The 12145-nt window shown below is 35.8% G+C and overlaps 1 protein-coding gene across 6 annotated transcripts in view; it reads right to left on the minus strand.

Moving 5' to 3' along the window:
• Positions 1-12145, minus strand: part of KLRG1 (killer cell lectin like receptor G1) — an 85453-nt gene that overhangs the window by 69914 nt on the left and 3394 nt on the right. Inside the window, exon 1 of one of the 6 annotated variants that reach the window (XM_047743048.1) lies at positions 8687-8743. The exons of the other annotated variants lie outside the window; for them this stretch is intronic. The gene's annotated coding sequence lies outside the window, so the exon portion shown is untranslated. Of the gene's footprint in view, positions 1-8686; positions 8744-12145 lie in introns of those variants that run through there. 6 annotated transcript variants of the gene reach the window in all.

A 12145-nucleotide genomic window follows, 5' to 3' on the forward strand; every position in this document is an offset into this window, starting at 1 on the left:
ATAAATAAAATCTTTAAAAAAAAAAAAAAACTACTTAATCTCACATAGTGCCCCTTGTTTATTTTTGCTTTTTTGTTTGTTTTCTTGTTTGGGGGTTTTTTGGCTTTTTTTTTTTTTTTTTTTAAGGCTTGAACTCATGATCCTGAAATCAGGACCAAAGATCAGGACCAGAGGTCAGGATTTCAAATCAAGAGTCAGACACTTAATCAACTAAACCTCCCAGGTGCCCCTATTGCTGCAGGGTTTCAGGATTCTTCTCTCGCAGAGTAAAAGAATGGATCTCAAGTAAAAAAGGAGGAAGTGAAGTGAAAGTTTTATTAAGTGAAGATGAGGACAAAAAGGAAAGAAAAGAACCCACTGAAGGGAGAGGGGTTCCAAATGGGCTACCACTGCTTTTATGGCCAGTTTTTTATGGGAAACTGACCAGGGAACTTGGTAAATTTATTGTCAATATCATGATGGGTTTGTGAATATCATGTCAATATTTAGAACAAACATGGAAGACTTGTAACTATCATGAGAACAAACAGGTGTTCTTGTAAGTATCATATCTATTTCTCCACATCTGGGATTTCTGTGACCCTGATTACATCTACATTCCCCCCTACACACATACCTTGACCCTAGTCACTTCTAGCCTTGCCTGTCCCTTACTATTTGTTACCTGTGCTTTTAGTGTACATTCCAAAAAATCACTATCAAGATTGAGTCAAGGAGTTTTTCCCCTGTTTTCTACCAGGAGTTTTACAGTTTCAGTCTTAGTTTTAAGACTTTAATTTATTTCCATTGTTTTTATATATGGTGTAAAAAAAGGGGGGGGTGGGGGTTCCAATGTCATTCTTTTGCATGTGGATATACAGTTTTCCCAACATCATTTATTTAAGAGACTATACTTTCCCAATTAATTGTATATTCTTTATGCCTTTGTCAGAAATTAGTTGACTATATACATGTGGGTGATAGAACTTTCTTCCTACCCTTTTTGTGTGGTTATTCTCGAGTTTTTCTGTCCCACTGTGTTGCTGATGCTTAAGTAGATTCCTGAGATCTTTCGGAGCTATTCTTATTAGTAAATAGCTCTCTATTCTTCTTTGTGGAGGGATAAAGGCTGGAGTCTCCTAATCTGCCATCATGGTGATGTCACTCCTCTGAATCCATATAATTTAAAGACATTATTGAACAAATAAATAAATAAATAAATAAGAGAGAAGTTATATATCTTTCATACAGATTCCAAATAATATATGCAGGCACTCCCCCATCATGATACTCAATTTAATTCTCCTCCCTATGAGTATTGGCAAGACTTAGTGACTCACTTCGAAAGAAAGACATATGGTTAGTAGAAAACAGTATCTTTACAGAAGAGAAACCTAGCAAACACGACATTTAACATAAAAACAGGGTGAATCTTATAAATCACCAGTAATAAGTCTTATTGATATCATGTACCACCAATATGATGCAATAAGAAAGATACCTAATTACTATGGTATATTTTACCAAAATCCATAATCTAAGTCTAAAGATGAAAAAAAATAATAAATTGAGAAGTAGTCTACTAAATATCTGACTAGTACTCTTAACTATATCAAGGTTATGAAAAATAAGGAAATACTGAGGAACTACAACAGACCAAAGGATTAAGGAAATATAAATGCAAGGCAGTATCCTGGATTAGATCCTGGAACAGAAAACAAACAACAGTGAAAACCTGGTGAAGTTCAAAGAAAACCTGCAGTTAGTTAATAATAGTAGGGCAGTTATTCTTAGTTTTGATTCAATGATTAAATGATTATTTAATATGTTAACATTAGAAGTAATGGGGTAAAGGATATGAAAAATTGCTATATACTATCTTCTAAAAATCTGACATTATTCCCAAATAAAAATTTTATTTAAAAAATAAAAACATAATGCATTCTCCCTATAATGTATTTGATGTCCAGCATACAATAAAAAAGTATTACAACGCAGAAAAATAAGAAATTGTGGGCCACCACTCAGAGAAAAGTAAATAACTAAAAAGAAACTTAAGATGACATAGGTGTTGGAATCAGCAACTTTAATAGCTGTATAAATATGCTCAAAGACAAGAGGAAAATATGGTCATAATGAACAAGAAGATGAAGAACCACTGCAGGGAAACAGAAAGAACCAAGTAAAATTCTTAATCAGAAAGGAATATGGCTGGTGCTGCTTGTGTGCTTGTTTGGTGCTGACCTGGTACCTCTTGTATGAAGTGACAGCAGAAGAGACTCATGCTTGCCATGGCCGACAAAAAGCCCAAGGAAGGAGTCAAGACTGAGAACAACGATCGAATTAGTTTGAAGGTGGTGGGGCAGGATGGTTCTGTAGTGCAGTTTAAGATTAAGAAGCATACACCACTTAATGAACTAATGAAAGCCTATTGTGAACGACAGGGTTTGTCAATGAGGCAGATCAGATTCTGATTTGATAGGCAGCCAATCAATAAAACAGACACACCTGCACAGTTGGAAATGGAGGCTGAAGATAAAATTGATGTGTTCCAGCAGCAGACAGGAGTGTCTACTAAAAAGGGAACCTGCTACATTACTCCAGAATTCCATTCCTCTAGACCAAAAAGACATTCTCAATTAGAAAGCCACAATTGGATTCCACCACATCCTGACTACTACAGTAGTTTTCTCTATTCTTTCATTTTCCCCTTCCCTATTCCTTTATTGTACATAAAGGAACTGTGTATGTGCACAAGCGTATCGCATTTTTTTCAAGTAAATGGCCAGTGGTATGTTTTGATCAACATCAAATGGAGGTGGGATGGAGGAAAACACTGCTTCTGTGAAAATACCCACTCTCTCCATTAGTCGCATGCTCAGTCAGCTCTTATGTTTATATTCCAGTAAGTTATTTTGCTCTCACAGTTTAACAAAAAAAGAAAAACATAAAATTCCTTGCACACCTTGTTTGGAGAATTTTAATGTTCTTCATTTGTCATTATAAAACTAAGAACAATTTTATAACTTTTTTGTATGTAGCTATTACATGTAGGGCACTCTGTCTTTAAGTAGGGATAAATTAAAAGAAATGAATCCTAGATAGTTTTCCCTTCAAGTCAAGCATCTTGTTGTTTAAACTTGTTTAAAATGAAAAAAAAAAAAAAAAAAAAAGAAAGAAAGAAAGAAAGAAAAAATAAAATGAAAAAAAGGGGCACCTAGGTGGCTCAGATGGTTGGGCATCTGCCTTTGGCCAGGATCCTGGGATCAAGACCTGCACTGAGCCCCACATTGAGCACTGCACCGGACTCTCTGCTCAGTGGAAAGCCTGCTGCTCCCTCTCCCACTCCCCCTACTTGTGTTCCCTCTCTCGCTCTCTCTGTCAAATAAATGAATAAAAATCTTTTAAAAAATGAAAAAAAAAGCGGGGGGGGGTGCCTGGGTGGTTCAGTGGGTTAAAGCCTCTGCCTTTGGCTCAGGTCATGATCTCAGGACCCTGGGATCGAGCCCTGCATCGGACTTTCTGCTCAGCAGGGAGCCTGCTTCCCTTCCTCTCTCTCTGCCTGACTCTGTGCCCACTTGTGATCTCTGTCTGTCAAATAAATAATAAATAAAATCTTTTTTAAAAAATGAAAAAAAGATCATGACCCATAATTTTTTTAAAAAACTAAAATTAAAAGCCCCCCAAAATTAAAAATTAATTAAAGATAAAAAACCAACTGAATGGGATTATCGGCAAACTGGAGAGGACAGAAGAAAAGGTCAATGGAATATGAAGATAGATTGCTAGAAATTATCCAATATAAATAACAGAAAAAATAAATAAGTAGAGCCTCAATGATCTGCAGAACAATATCAAGTGCTTATAAGTGAAGCCCCAGAAAAAGAGGAGAAAAATAATGAACAGGAAAACAATTTGAAGAATTAATGATCAAATATTTCCCAAATTTAGTGCAAAATGTACAGATATAAGATATTCAATGAACCCCTTTCAGGATAAATATAAGGGAAATCCCACCTAAGAACATCATAACAAAACCGCTGAAAACCAGATAAAGAGAAAATATTGCAAGTAGCCAAAGAAAAACAACATATTAACAGAGGGGAATAATAACGTGAGTGATTTCTGAATTCCCATCAGAAACCAAGAAGGAGAAAGACAATGGAACTCCATTTTTTAAAAGGTAAAATAATAATACTATTGGTACAGCCACTATGGAAAAGAACATGGAAGTTCCCCCCAAAAATTAAAAACAGAACCACCATATGATCCAGTAATTCCACTTCTGGGTATGTAGCTAAAGGAAATTAAATCATAATGTCAAAGAGGTATCTGCACCCTCTTGTTTACTACAGCATCATTCACAATAGTTAAGACATGAAAACAACCTATGTGCCTATCAAAGGATGAATGGATAAAGAAAATGTGGTATACAGATATAATGGAATAGTATTAAGGCATAAAAATGAAAGAAATCCTGCCATTTGTGACAACATGGATGGACCTTGAGAGCATTATGCCAAGGGAAATAAATCAGAGAAAAACAAATGCTAAATAATCGCATTTATATGTAGCATCATAAAAAAACAAACTTGGGGTGCCTGGGTGGCTCAGTGGGTTGGAGCCTCCGCCTTCGGCTTGGGTCATGATCCCAGGATCCTGGGATGGAGCCCCGCATCAGGCTCTCTGCTCGGCAGGGAGCCTGCTTCCTCCTCTCTCTCTCTCTGCCTGCCTTTCTGCCTACTTGTGATCTCTGTCTGTCAAATAAATAAATAAAATCTTTAAAAAATATAAAATAAAATAAAATAATTAAAAAACCAAACTCATATTAATAGAGAGAATGGAGGTTGCCAGAGGCTGAGGGGTGGAACATATGAGATGTAGGTCAAAAGGTATAAACTTCCAGTTATAAGATGAATAAGAAAGAAAGAAAGAAAGAAAGAAAGAAAGAAAGAAAGAAAGAAAGAAAGAAAGAAAGAAAGAGAAAGAAAGAAAGAAAGAAAGAAAGGATGGATGGATGGATGGATTAGGTGAGGTGTTGGAGGTAGTAACTTATGCGGTAATCATTTCACAATATATACATATGTCAAATCATCACACTGTAAACCTTAAAATTATACAATGTTATATGTCAATTATATCTCAATAAATCTGGGGTGTGTGGTAAATGATACTACCAGCCAGAATTCTATATCCAGCAAACACATCCACCAAAAATAAAGAGGAAGAAAAAAACACTTTTATTTAAAGAAAACATAACATTGTCATTAGCAGTCCAGCACTACAAGAAATGCTAAAAGCAGCTTTTCATACTAAAAAGAAATGTCACAAGATGAAAATGTAGACTTATAAGACTGAAGAAGAACAGAAATGATAAATACATAGGAACATATAAAAGATCGTGTTTTTCTTAACTTCCTTAAAAGAAAGAAGAAACAAAGGAAAATAAAACACACAAGACGAACTATAAACAAAGAGCAAAATGACAGACCTAGTGCCAACCATATCAATAACTGAATTCATCATAAATGCACTAAATACATCAAATAAATGGCAGAGATTGGAACACTAGGGAAAAAAGCAAAAAACCAACAATATGCTGTATATAACACATGCACTGCAGACATAATAACACAAAGAGTTGAAAGAAAGTATAGAAAAAGATACCTGCAAACAGTAAACAAAAGTAACCTGAAGTGGTATATCGGTTTCTTAATGTTGCTGTAACAAATACCATACAGTGGCTTAAAACAATGTACCTTTATTCTTTCACAGTTCTGGGTGTCAAAAACTTGAAAATGTTGGAAGGCTGCTTTCCTCTGGAAGCTTTAGAGAAGAATTCGTTTTCTTTATTTGTCCTGCATCTTTCAAAAGGGGGGGTATTTTTTATGTATTACTTGTGGGGGGAGTGGGAGACAACATGAGTGGGGAAGGGGCAAAGGGAGAGGGAAAGAGACAATCTCAAGCAGACTCTGTGCTGAACACAGAGCTTCATGTGGGGCTTGATCTCACAACCCTGAGATAATGACCTGAGCCAAAACCAAGAGTCAGAGGCTTAACCAACTGAGCCACCCATGCACCCCAATTTTTCCTGCTTCTATAGGCTGCCTGAATTCTTCGTCTTGCAGCCCCTTCCTCCATTTCAAAGTGCATCACCCCACTGCCCATTTCCATCATCATATCTCCTTTTTCTAACTTTTACTTTACTGCTTCACTGTGATTATACTACATCTACCTGGATAATCCAACATAATCTCCAATGCAAGATTCTTTTTATTTTTTTTATTTTTTATAAACATATATTTTTATCCCCAGGGGTACAGGTCTGCGAATCACCAGGTTTACACACTTCACAGCACTCACCATAGCACATACCCTCCCCAATGTCCATAACCCCACCCCCCCCACAACCCCCCTCCCCCCAGCAACCCTCAGTTTGTTTTGTGAGATTAAGAGTCACTTATGGTTTGTCTCCCTCCCAATCCCATCTTGTTTCATTTATTCTTCTCCTACCCCCTTAACCCCCCATGTTGCATCTCCACTTCCTCATATCAGGGAGATCATATGATAGTTGTCTTTCTCTGATTGACTTATTTCGCTAAGCATGATACCCTCTAGTTCCATCCACGTCGTCGCAAATGGCAAGATTTCATTTCTTTTGATGGCTGTCCAATGCAAGATTCTTAATTTAATTGTATCTACAGAGTTTCTTTTGCCATGTAAGGAAATGAAATCACAGATTCCAGGTATTAGACATAGACATCTTTGGAGGTGGGAATGGGGGACATTTTTTAGACTACCACAAGTGGTTCTATTAATATACAACAAAATTGACAAGTAAAAAGAGGTACATTTCATAGTTATATGAATCACAGCATCAAGTACACATAACAACTGCAAATGAGTATGAACCTAATAATACAACTTCAAAACATATGAAGCAAAACCTCACTGAATTAAAAAAGAAATAAGCAAATCCATAATTATAGTTGAAAATTTAAACACCCCTTTCTCAATAACTGATAAACAATTAGACAAAAAAAATCAGTAAAATTTTAAAATTTTTAAACAATATTATAACCATCTTGACTTAGTTGAAGTATATCCAACAAAATGATACCAAATAACTACAGAATATGTGTGCCTTTCAAGTGTAAATGGAATGTTTACCAAGTAAATTACAATACTGGATAATAATACAAGCTTTAATGAATTTCAATATGTTACAATCTTAAAGATGTGTTCTACAGCCAGAGTAGAATCAATAACAAGAAAAAATCTAGAAAGTTCCTAAATACTTAAAAATTTTACAGCACACTTATAATCATCAGAGAAATAAAAATCAAAATACAATGAGGTATGACCTCATACCTGTTAGAATGACTACTTCTAAAAATAGCCAGGGGCACCTGGGTACTTTGGTTCAAGTCATGATCTCAGAATCAAGGATCAAGGTCAGAGTCCTGGAATCAAGCTCCCCTGCTCAGTGGGGAATCTGCTTGTCCCTCTCCCTCTGCCTCTCTCTTTCAAATAAATAAAATCTTTTTTAAAAATAGCAAAAAAAAAAAAAAAAAAAAGAAATAACAAGTGTTTATTAGAGTATTGGAAAGGATGTGAGGAAAAGGCAACCCTGGGCACTATTGGTGGGAATGATATTGGTGTAGCCATTATGGAAAACAGTGTGAAGGCACCTTAAAAAGTAGAACTACCATATGATCCAATAATTCCACTTTTGGGTATGCAGTTGAAGAAAACAAAATCACTACCATTTGTATCTTTTATATCAAAATACATCTGCACTCTCACATTCACTGCAGCATTACTCACAATAGCCAACACATGGAAACAAACTAAGTATCAGCTGATAAATGAATGAATAAAGAAAATGTGGTGTATATACATAATGGATTATTTAGCCATTAAAAAAAAGAAGAAAATCCTGTCATTTCTGACTATATGGATGGACCTCAAGGGTACTGTTAAGTGAAATAAGTCGGACAGGGAAAAACAAACACTGTATGATCTCATTTATATGTAGGATCTAAAAAACAAAAAAACAAACCCTGAACTCTTAGACAGAGAGAAGAGATTGGTGGTTGCCAGCTGTAGGGGGTAAGAGGAGGGTAAAGTTAGATAAAAGGTACAGACTTCCAATTACAAGATGAGTAAGTCATGGGGATGTAACATATAGCATGGTGACTATAGTTAACGATACTGTATTATATATTTGAAAGCTGCTAAGAGAGTATATCTCAGAAGTTCTCACTACAAGAAAAAAAAACTGGTAACTGGGGTGATGGATGCTGATAAAATTTCTGTAGTAATCATTCTGAAATGTATGCATATATCATATCATTACATGTACACTCAAAAATTAAGTTCTGTTTGAATAATTAACATGACTTTTTGTATACCTAAAACACACACACACATACACATTCTAAATAATCCATAGGTTAAAGAAGAAATAATAAACAAAATTAGAAATTATTTAAAAAACTAAATAATTACAAAAATTTGTAGACCAAAGCTAAAACAGTAACTTAGAATGTTAGAGCTTTAAGTGACTAAAAAAGAAGAAATACTTTAAATAAATAATCTGTTTCTAGTTTAAGAAGATAAAAAAGAAGAACAAATTAAAACCAAAGCAAGCAGAAGAAAGGTCGGGAATTTTAAATTCTAAACGAATAATATTTAAAAAACTAACCACAGGGGTGCCTGGGTGGCTCAGTGGGTTAAGCCGCTGCCTTCGGCTCAGGTCATGATCTCGGAGTCCTGGGATCGAGCCCCGCATCGGGCTCTCTGCTCAGCAGGGAGCCTGCTTCCTCCTCTCTCTCTGCCTGCCTCTCTGCCTGCTTGTGATCTCTCTGTCAAATAAATAAATAAAATCTTAAAAAAAAAAAACTAACCACAACCAACAAAAAAATGAACAAAATTTTACTCTTATATATGTATTTATATGTTATATAATACATATAATATAAATTAACAAAATTAACAATAAACAAATAAAAATTGGGTTATTTGGTAAGATTATTAACTGATAAACTTCTAACAAAATTTACCAAGAAACAAAGAAAGACAAACTATGAATATCAAGAATGAAGCGAGTATATTACTACAGATTTTAAAGACACTACAAGAGTAATAAGGGAATATTATATCTGTATGCCAAAAAATTTAACAATCTAGATAAAATGGAAAAATTCCTTGAAAACCACCAGGTGTTATATAATACTGATGAATCACTGACCTTTACCTCTGATAATACATTATCTGTTAATTAACTGAATTTTTTTTAAAAGTCTGTAGAGAATATAAACAGATAACAGATTTTATAGGATGTTTCATAATGATAATTAATATTAGCAAATGAAAATGTATTTGATTTTTAATTTTTTATATTTATAAAGAGTTCAAATAAATGAAATGTATAGATAATTCCTAAAAAAAAAGAAAGAAAGAAAAACACAATTTACCAACTAACACAACATGAAACAGAAATTTCTGAATGGCTCTACTAAAGAAACTGAATTTCTTAATACAAACGTTCCCATTAAAAAAGCTTCATGCTCAGATGACTTCAATAGCATGTTCTATCAAGCTTCGAAGAATAAATAACACAATTCCTTCAGAAAATAGAAAATGAAAGTATACACTCCAACTTATTTTAGGCAGCTATCATGATTCTGATACCAAAACTGACAAAAAATTACAAGAAAAAAAGATTATGGATACCTGGGTGGCTCAGCCGGTTAAGCCTCTGCCTTTGGATCAGGTCGCGATCCCAGAGTTCTGGGGTGGATTCCTGCCTGGGAGCCTGCTTCTCCCTCTATCTGCAGCTCCCCTGCTTATGCTCTCTCGTGCTCTCCCTCTCTCTCTCTCTCTCCTTGACAAATATATAAATAAAATCTTCAAAAAAAAAAAAAAGCAAAACTAGATTCATGAACACTCACGAATATAGACTTCAAAATCTTTGAAAAAATATCAGTAAATGAAATTCAGAAAAATACAGGAGACAATTCATCATGACAAAATGCGGTTTATCCCAGGAGCAAAGCCAGGATGTTTAATTTTATCATTTCTATGCAACACTGTAATGAAAATCCTAGACAGGAACATGAGGAAATATTCTTGGGTGATGAAAATCTACTAAATCTTGATTACAAGGTGGTTATAGTTATGATGCATTGTTAAGATGCATTGAATTATATTAAGAGTTGTGTATTTCATTATTGATAAATTATACCTCACCAACAACAAAAAAAATGAAACTTCAAACAAATATTGAACTCCAGTAGGCTTGCTTTACACAATGGTATGGTTTATCAGTTATAAAGCTACTTCCTGTATTTTCTTGTCTGTGAACAAATGCATAAATATATTGTGTAATGGAAGTGTTTTCTCACTCTTAGAAATATATATAGATTTCTTGGGGCGCCTGGGTGGCTCAGTGGGTTGAGCCGCTGCCTTCGGCTCAGGTCATGATCCCAGGTCCTGGGTTCGAGCCCCGCATCGGGCTTTCTGCTCAGCAGGGAGCCTGCTTCCTCCTCTCTCTCTGCCTGCCTCTCTGCTTACTTGTGATTTCTCTCTGTCAAATAAATAAATAAAATCTTTAAAAAAAAAAAAAATATATATATATATATATAGATTTCCTAACTCTGCCTAGAGGCACTAAAGCAGTGACCCAAAAGTAGCAACAAACACACCTTGTAATCAGATCTTGGTTTCTCAACACCACTCTCCACTAAGAGGAACCAGGCTCCTGTGGAGAAATAACTGATTCTAGGGTAATTAAAATACAAGATAAACACGGAATATCTGTATACCCAAAAGTAAAGAATTCGCTCCAAACATGATGGGGAGATGTCAAAATGACAAAAGGAGGCTCCCACTGGCGGTCAACATCAATCCACACCCTCCAGCAATTTATCTGTTATCTCATCAGTGGGCTGCATGTTTCTGTGGCAAGAACTACACCATCTCTTCACAGGCCTGAATCTCTACCTCGTGGTTGGGGAAGTGAGCACTTCTTAAGTTTCTAAGGTACTTCCTTGCTAACTCTTCTTCAGCCCAGAGGTAGTAGCTGCATTTGTAGTTGCTATTTTTTTCTTTTTTTTCTAAGATTTTATCTATTTATTTGACAGAGAGAGAGAGATCACAAGTAGGCAGAGAAGTAGGCAGAGAGAGAGGGGGAAGCAGGCTCCCCACCAAGCAGAGAGCCCCATGCGGGGCTCGATGCGGGGCTCATACCAGGACCCTGAGATCATGACCTGAGCCAAAGGCAGAGGCTTAACCCACTGAGCCACACAGGCACCCCAGTTATTATTTCTGTGTAACTTCTGTATAACCTAGAGTCCTTGTTGAGCTCCCCCTTACTAATTATTTTTTACTAGAAAACAAGTCTATATTAATTTTTTCCTTAAAATCACTGGGCTGGTATCTGTCTTCTAATTGGATCTTGACTGATAAGAGGACACATCACTCTTGTGATCTCTCTTTCTGTCTGTCAAATAAATAAATAAAATCTTTAAAAATACATTAAAAAATAAAGATTTTATTTATTTATTTGACAGAGATCACAAGTAGGTAAGAGGCAGGCAGAGGGAGAAGAGGAAGCAGGCTCCCCGCTGAGCGAAGATCCCCATGCAGGGCTGGATCCATGACCTGAACCAAAAGAAGAGGCTTAACCCACTGAACCACCCAGGCGCCCCTAAATAAATAAAATCTTAAAAAAAAAAGGGGGGGGGGAATCTTGGTTGCTCAGTGAGTTAAGCCTCTGCTTTCGGCTTAGGTCATAATCTCAGGGTCCTAGGATCGAGCCCCACATCAGGCTCTCTGCTCGATGGGGAGCCTGCTTCCCCCCCCCCTCTCTCTTTGCCTGCCTGTCTGCCTACCTGTGATCTGTCAAATAAATTAAAATCTTTTTAAAAACATTTAAAAAAAAGAAAGAAAAAGAAAACATATACTTAAATATAATCACGAGGAAAACCCAAAATGAGAGATATTTTACAAATTAAGTGACCTGTACTTTTCAAAATTTCAGTGAAAAACAAAGAAAAATGGCAACTAACTGCAATGTGTGACTCCTGCTTGGGCTCTGTGGTTGGGGAATGGGAAATAATTACAAAGCATATTTACTGAGATGACTGATGAAATCTGAATA

The sequence above is a fragment of the Lutra lutra genome, chromosome 8 (genome assembly GCF_902655055.1).
Source record: "Lutra lutra chromosome 8, mLutLut1.2, whole genome shotgun sequence".
Classification (NCBI taxonomy): domain Eukaryota; kingdom Metazoa; phylum Chordata; class Mammalia; order Carnivora; family Mustelidae; genus Lutra; species Lutra lutra.